The sequence below is a fragment of the Loxodonta africana genome, chromosome 15 (genome assembly GCF_030014295.1).
Source record: "Loxodonta africana isolate mLoxAfr1 chromosome 15, mLoxAfr1.hap2, whole genome shotgun sequence".
NCBI lineage: Eukaryota > Metazoa > Chordata > Mammalia > Proboscidea > Elephantidae > Loxodonta > Loxodonta africana.
In genome coordinates this window covers 64,376,814-64,383,531 of record NC_087356.1, presented here as the reverse complement: position 1 = coordinate 64,383,531, position 6,718 = coordinate 64,376,814, and the positions used below count along the sequence as shown (strand labels likewise).

General features: G+C 38.8%; 1 pseudogene; it reads left to right on the top strand.

Moving 5' to 3' along the window:
* Positions 1–5,473: 5,473 nt before the first annotated feature.
* On the top strand, positions 5,474–6,439 carry LOC100673068 (olfactory receptor 8D2-like; annotated as a pseudogene).
* The last annotated feature ends 279 nt before the right edge of the window (positions 6,440–6,718 follow it).

The following is a 6,718-nucleotide window of genomic DNA, read 5'->3' as shown; positions in this document are numbered from 1 at the left end:
TGCCCTCTGTAAGTGATTTCTCATTTTTCTTGAGCTGCTGTCAGGATTCTTTCTTTGTCTCTGGTTTTAGTGAGTGTAATTATGATATGCCTTGGTGATTTTCTTTTGGGGTCTTTCCTATATGAGGTTCATGGAGCTTCTTGGATGGTCAGCTTTTCATCTTTCATGATATTAGGGAAGTTTTCCGTCAGCAATTCTTCAATGATACTCTCTAGTTTTTCCATTTTCTCTCCCACTTCTGGAACCCCAATCACTAGCAAATTTTTGCATTTGATTGTATCCCACATAATTCTCACGCTTTCATTTTTCTTTGTTCTTTTTTCCAATTTTTCCTCAAACAAAGTCATATACAAAGATTTGTCTTCAATTTTGCTGATCCTGTTTTCCATCATTTCAAACCTACTCCTCAGCTTTTCTGACATTGTTCATTTCTGAAACCTTGTCATTTACCTTTTGGGTTTCTAATTTTATTTTTTTGTGATTTCTTGTTATGAATTCATTTTGGCGTTTTGTTCCTGTGTTATGTGCCTGATTTGTTCCTTTATTTTGTCTGTCTTTTCCATGAATTTGTCTATGTTTCCCTTTATTTTTGTCAGTTTTTTTGTTTCAATTTTTGAATAGCTCTAAATATTAGATATGAATTCCCTATCAGGTAGTTCCCGTACCTTTTTTTTTTTTTTAACTGAAAATTCATCTAGTGTTTTATTTTGGTTGCATACTGAAACCATCCTGTCCTGTTTTTTGTATGTTTTGATATTGTCTGCTGTCTTTGGGACATTTACTATTTATTTTCTTCATCTGTTGATTGTAGCTTTGCTTTGTCCTGCTGTTTTGTTTCATTTGGTTACATCTGATCAGGCAGGCTGTGCATTCTTTATTGTTTGCTTATTTGTGGACATGATACTTTTCACCTCCTTATCCAATGTGCAGGGACAGTCACTCAGCTATGGTTCAGCAGAACAGGTTCAGCTGAAAGTGTAGGGCTGGGCTGTGTTGTTTATGACACATACTGGAGATAAAATGGTGGGCAGTGAAGGGCAGGTATTATAGGCCGTACCTTTGCTTCTCTGGGGTGTGATGTTCAGGGCATGGTGCAGATAGGCAGAAGGGAAGGGGGGGTTGTGATATGTGGAGCTAAGTTGGGTATGGGAAAGAAGAGAGAGGTGAGGGAGAAACAGGAGACAAAAAATAAAAATAAAAAGTGCTGAGGGAACCTGCCATTGTAGTGGAGAGACAGGAAACCAAGAAATGAAGAAAAACACAGAGAAAAAGAGAAAAAATAAATATCAATAAAAAAAAAAATGTCCCCAGGGATTCCACCAGTGACAGCGGAAGTGGCTCTCAGGCTTCGAGGCACAGCCTGTCTAGAAGGGGCAGAGATGGCACACAGTACCAGGAATTCAGGAGATAGGAAAAAAGGAAAGCAGAGACAGATGAGACACTGAGAAATGAAGAAAAAACAAAAAGGTAAAAAATAATAACAAATAAAAAAAAGAAAGAAAGACCCCCAGGAATCCCACCAGTTCAGCTCATGGACTGGGTAAGTAGCTCCTAAACCTCACAGTACAGACTGGTTAAAAGGGTTGGAGGTGGCACACAACACCAGGTATTCAGGAGACAGGAAAAGAAGGTAAGTAGGGAGAGACGAGAAACCAAGAAATGAATAAAAACAAAAAGGAAAAAAGAAAACAAAGAAAAAGCCCTCAGGGATTCCACTAGTGTGGTGGTGCAGACAGGGGAAGCAGTTCCCCAGCCAAATGGCACTTCACAGCCTGTCAAGAAGAAGCATAGATGGCACACAGGGCTAGCTGTTCAAGAGAAAGGAATGGGGAAGAGGTGAGAGGCAGGGAAGAAAGCAAAGGAAGCTGAATAAAGCAACATCAGCAAAAAAGAATTGTCACTGAAGGAGCCAGACTCTGTGCACAGGGAAACTCCAAGCAGCACGGAGCCAACACCTCCTGGCCCAGGGACCTCGACCTGCCAGGAAGTGGTGGGGCTGAACAGGTAGGGGGTGGGAAAACATGTATTGCTGGTTGCTGAGTGTTCTGTCTTCCGTTGGGAACCCCATAACGTTTCTTTCCAGGGATCTGACAAGCGTCCAAGATGGCAAACCCATGCTGTGTTAGCTGGCAGGGGATCTACGATCATATCTCTCCTTGCTCTCTGTTTTCTGTCAGTTTCTTATTCCGTTTGGTGCTTGGTTGGGCTCTTTATCTCTTCATTTGATGCTTAGGGTTCCAGGATTGTTGTTTGTCTCTGTTTTACTTAGTGTTTTGTGTCTTTGCTGTGGAGAGACAGCATGGTGGCTCTGTCTACAGCACCATGTTGGCTCTACCTTGATCAAACCATTTTTTGTTAATGTCACAGTCCACAGAGGAATATGCTTTTTAATATTGTTGAGTATATGAAAATTAGAAATGGCACTTAATTAAATCCTGCCTGTATTTGTGGTACTTTATATAAGAAAAGATAGAAATGTGAAGAATGTGAAACAAAAGCAAAGAATTGAAAGGGAATATAATTTTGTCTCTCTGCATATGTTGCTTTATTTGGTTATTAGGAACAAATGAGAAGAAGGTAATGTGCGGAAGTTAACGTGTAGGTAGAATTTTCAGGACGAGAGAATAAATAAGAACAGAGTCTCCATTAGGTATCAGATTCTGTAGTAGATGCTTCCAATACATTGTGATAGAAGCCCTGGATATACAGCAGTGAAGAGTACTGTCCAAACCAAAAACTAAACCCAGTGCCATTGAGTCGATTCCGACTCATAGCTACCCTATAGTTTTTTGACAATGATGGGTAGCTGCTACGTATGTTTACCAACTTTTCCCTCCCCCCTTGAGGTATTTATGTAAGTGCTACTATGGCAGTTTTTTTTTTTTTTTTTTAACTGTTGCTGTAAAAAATTTTAACGTAGTGGAGGCATTACAAAGGTATTACAAAATTACCTCATGGGGGGAAAGCGTATTTGGCAAACAAATGTAAAAGGCATGCATTATTTGTATAAAACTATGACATTTCAAGGATGTAAGTAAGTGATAAGGAATAGAAAAAATATCAAGAAGAGGATAAAAAAAATCCTGTCCAGTTCAATTTTTAGTAGTAATAGGCAAAATGATAATGCCAAAAATTTATTGAGAGTGTACCATATACCAAGCTCTGTTATAAGGTCTTTGCATATATCATGCATGGTTGAATGCATTCAGCATTATGGTTTTAAATTCCATATATGTGCTGATGACTCAGAAAATGATGTCCCATCCAGACCTCTTACATGAACTCCAGACTCAGGTATCCAATTTCCTATACTACATATCTATTTATCTCACAGGCATCTTAAACTTCACATGTGCAAAGCAGAAAAATACCTCCAATTGTTAGGTAGATTTTCTAGTTATAGCAAATCCATGTGACAGAGTAGAACTGTCCCATAGAGTTTTTACAGCTGTAATCTTTACAGAAGCAGATTGCCACACCTTTCTCCCACAGAGCACCTGGTGGATTTGAACTGCTGACCTTTCAGTTAGCAGCCGAGAGTTTAACCACTGAACCACCAGGGCTTCTTTTACAGGGCTCCTTTCATCTAAAATAAGATTCAAATTTTTCCAAGGATGCTTCTGGTTCCTAGCTCTACCCATGAACTCCACCCCTTGCTCTATCCATTGCTGCCACACTGGCCCCTTGGCCGTCCTTCAAGGCATGCCAAGCGTGTTCTGTCTCACAGCATTTGCACTGGATGTTCCCTCTGCCTGGAACAACCTTTTCCCAGAGTCGGGCATGGCTGTCTCTCTCATTTATTCAGGTCAAGTCAAAACTCAGATTAAATGTCACCTTTTTAGAGATTCTTCCCTTGACTGCTCTCCCTAATTATCAGTCTACTCTTGCACTGGTTCCTTTTCACTTCAGCCTGTAGAATACTCTCAATAGAGTATCAAAATCTACAATATACTACTATAATACTCTCTTATGGAAAACAAGAAGAAAATATTAAGGAAATAATTTAAGAGTAATATTAATAAAAGCAACATAATAACTAAGGCTATATAGAAAATTCCATGAAAGTTCAGATTCAGAGGAAAAAAAATTGGTTTGTAGGGCGTATTTTTTTTTAATCAACTAGACAATGGTATGAGTTTTGCCACAATGATATGTGACCTTGAGAAATTTATATAAATTCATTAACCAAAATGTTGGAAGGCAGTTCATTTCCACCCAGAGGCACTTTAGAAGAAAGGTCTAGTGATCTGTTTCCAAAAATCAGCTATTGAAAACCTTATGGAGCATAGCTCTACCCTGACACACGTGAGGTTGCCATAAATCAGAATGACTTGATGACAACTCTTTTTTTTTTTTTTCATAAAACAAAGAATAATATTGTCTTCAAGGTTAGATTTGTCATTTAGAGCAAGTATTTAATTAACACCTCTCTTTTTCTTTCTCTCTCAGTCAATATGTAAAGTGTAAAAAAAGAAATCTTTCATAGGGTTATTATGAAAATTAAATGAATATATACGTATATATATTTCATTTGACTTCAAAACCTGGGCTCTTTACTTGATGATATATTGTTGTTGTTGTTAGCTGCAATTGAGTCACTTATGACTCACAGCGACCCCATGTGGGAAGAGTAAAACTGTTCCACAATGTTTTCAAGGCAGTGATCTTTCAGAAGCAGATTGCCAGGCATGTTTTCCAAGGAACCCCTGGTGGTTTTAAACCAAAACCTTATGGTTAGTAGCCAAGTTCTTAACCATTTGCACCACCACAGTTTCTTTAGCGCATGAAAAAAATTTCCCCTTCTGATATTGCCCTCCCATTGTCTCCAGCATGGCTTAACACCTCTCATATCTGAATGATAACATGGGTACAGCCAAGAAAGTACAAATCCAAAACCAGTAACTCAAAAGGGAGGTGGAAAATTTGGAGGGAATCACCACTCTCTGTGGCTTGGATGCTGGGCTGAGTTAACAAATTAAAGATGCCAAAGCATAAAGGAGACATTTGAGGAAAAGCCCTAAAGGAGGGGTTAATTTCCAAGACATCAGAAGAGAAAGCAAATTGTTGTAGGTAGAAAACCAACAAAACTACTCCATGCAGTGTCTCTAAAAGTGACTGAACAATAGGAGGTTTTATTTACCTTTTTTTTCTTTTTTTATAAGAGAATCTAAACCTCATTCTATGGAAACATAATGATTATCACTTCTAAAATCACTTGAAAGTAATAAAAACTGAAGCCAAGCTAAGCATCATCATCTTGATAAACACTTCAATTAAAAGTAGATTTTAAGTCTCTTAGTTCAGACTTCTGAAATTCTGTCTCAGTTGGAAATTATTTCGTTCATCAGAACTTGGACCACTACTTTTTATCAAATGATGATGTTTTTCTGGTGACGATCTCTTTCCCAAACAACTCAACTTATCACATCTTGGAGAAGAATGGATACAGGAAATCATTCTTCTTTAACTGAGTTTATCCTTGAGGGGCTAACAAATGAGCCAGGGCTCCAACTCCCCCTCTTTTTCCTGTTCCTCTTGACTACATCATCTCCATGGCAGGAAACTTGGATTTGTTTTTTTTTTAACCAGGATCAGTTGTCAGCTTCACACCCACATGCACTATTTTCTCAGTAACTTGTCCTCCATAGATCTCTGCTACTTTTCTGTCATAATTCCCAAGACTTTGGTGAACTTCATGTCAGAGAAGAATTTCACCTCCTTTCCTGAGTATATAACCTAGCTGTTTTTCTTCTGCTTCTTTGGTACTGATGACTCTTACATGTTGATAGCTATGGCATATGACCGTTATGTGGCCATCTGTAATCCCTTGCTCTACAATGTCACCATGTGCCACAGAGTCTGTTTTCTGGTCATCACTGGTGTGTATAAAGTAGGGGCTATTGGAAACCCTGGTGGTGTAGTAGGTAAGTGCTAAATCTGCTAACCAAAAGGTTGGCAGTTGAATCCACCAGGTGCTCCTTGGAAACTCTATGATGTAGTTCTACTGTCCTATACTGTCGCTATGAGTCAAATGAACTCGACTGCAATGGGTTTTTACTGGGGCTTTGGTTGACACCAGCTACATACCTAGTCATTCCTTCTGTGGAACCAATATCATTCACCATTACTTCTGTGACATCCTTCTTCTGAATAGCTTTTGCTCAAGAAATTATGTGAAGGAGCTTTTGGTGATGATTTTGATTTCATTCAAAGTATTCGTATGTGCTCTGTAGCTATCTTCATCTCTTATACCTTCATCTTTTCCAACACCCTATGCATCCACTTACCTGAAGGTAGGTCCAAAGTCTTCCATACCTGCAGCTCCCTCCTTGCAGCTGTTGAAGACTTCTATGGCTTCATAATTTTCATGTATTTCAAACCACCATCTGTCAGTGACACAACCCAAGAGAAGGTGGCCCTATGTTTTATACCACAGTGATTCACATGTTTAATCCCCTGATGTACAGCTCTAGGAACAAAGATATCAAAGAAGTCGCCCCCGAAATTCTGAATGTTGAGATACTGTCCAGGACTATGTAGAAAAAGCACTGCTAAGAATAGCTTTTATCTTATCTTTTGTTTATGATTGTGAGAGTGACTAGTTTCAAGTCCAACCATAATAATATAAACTGTAATGTCCATACTGTTTATTTTGGAGAGCTTCATTTCCTTCTTTAGTGCCCCTACTTCCAACACACAGATACCCTTCATTCTTCCT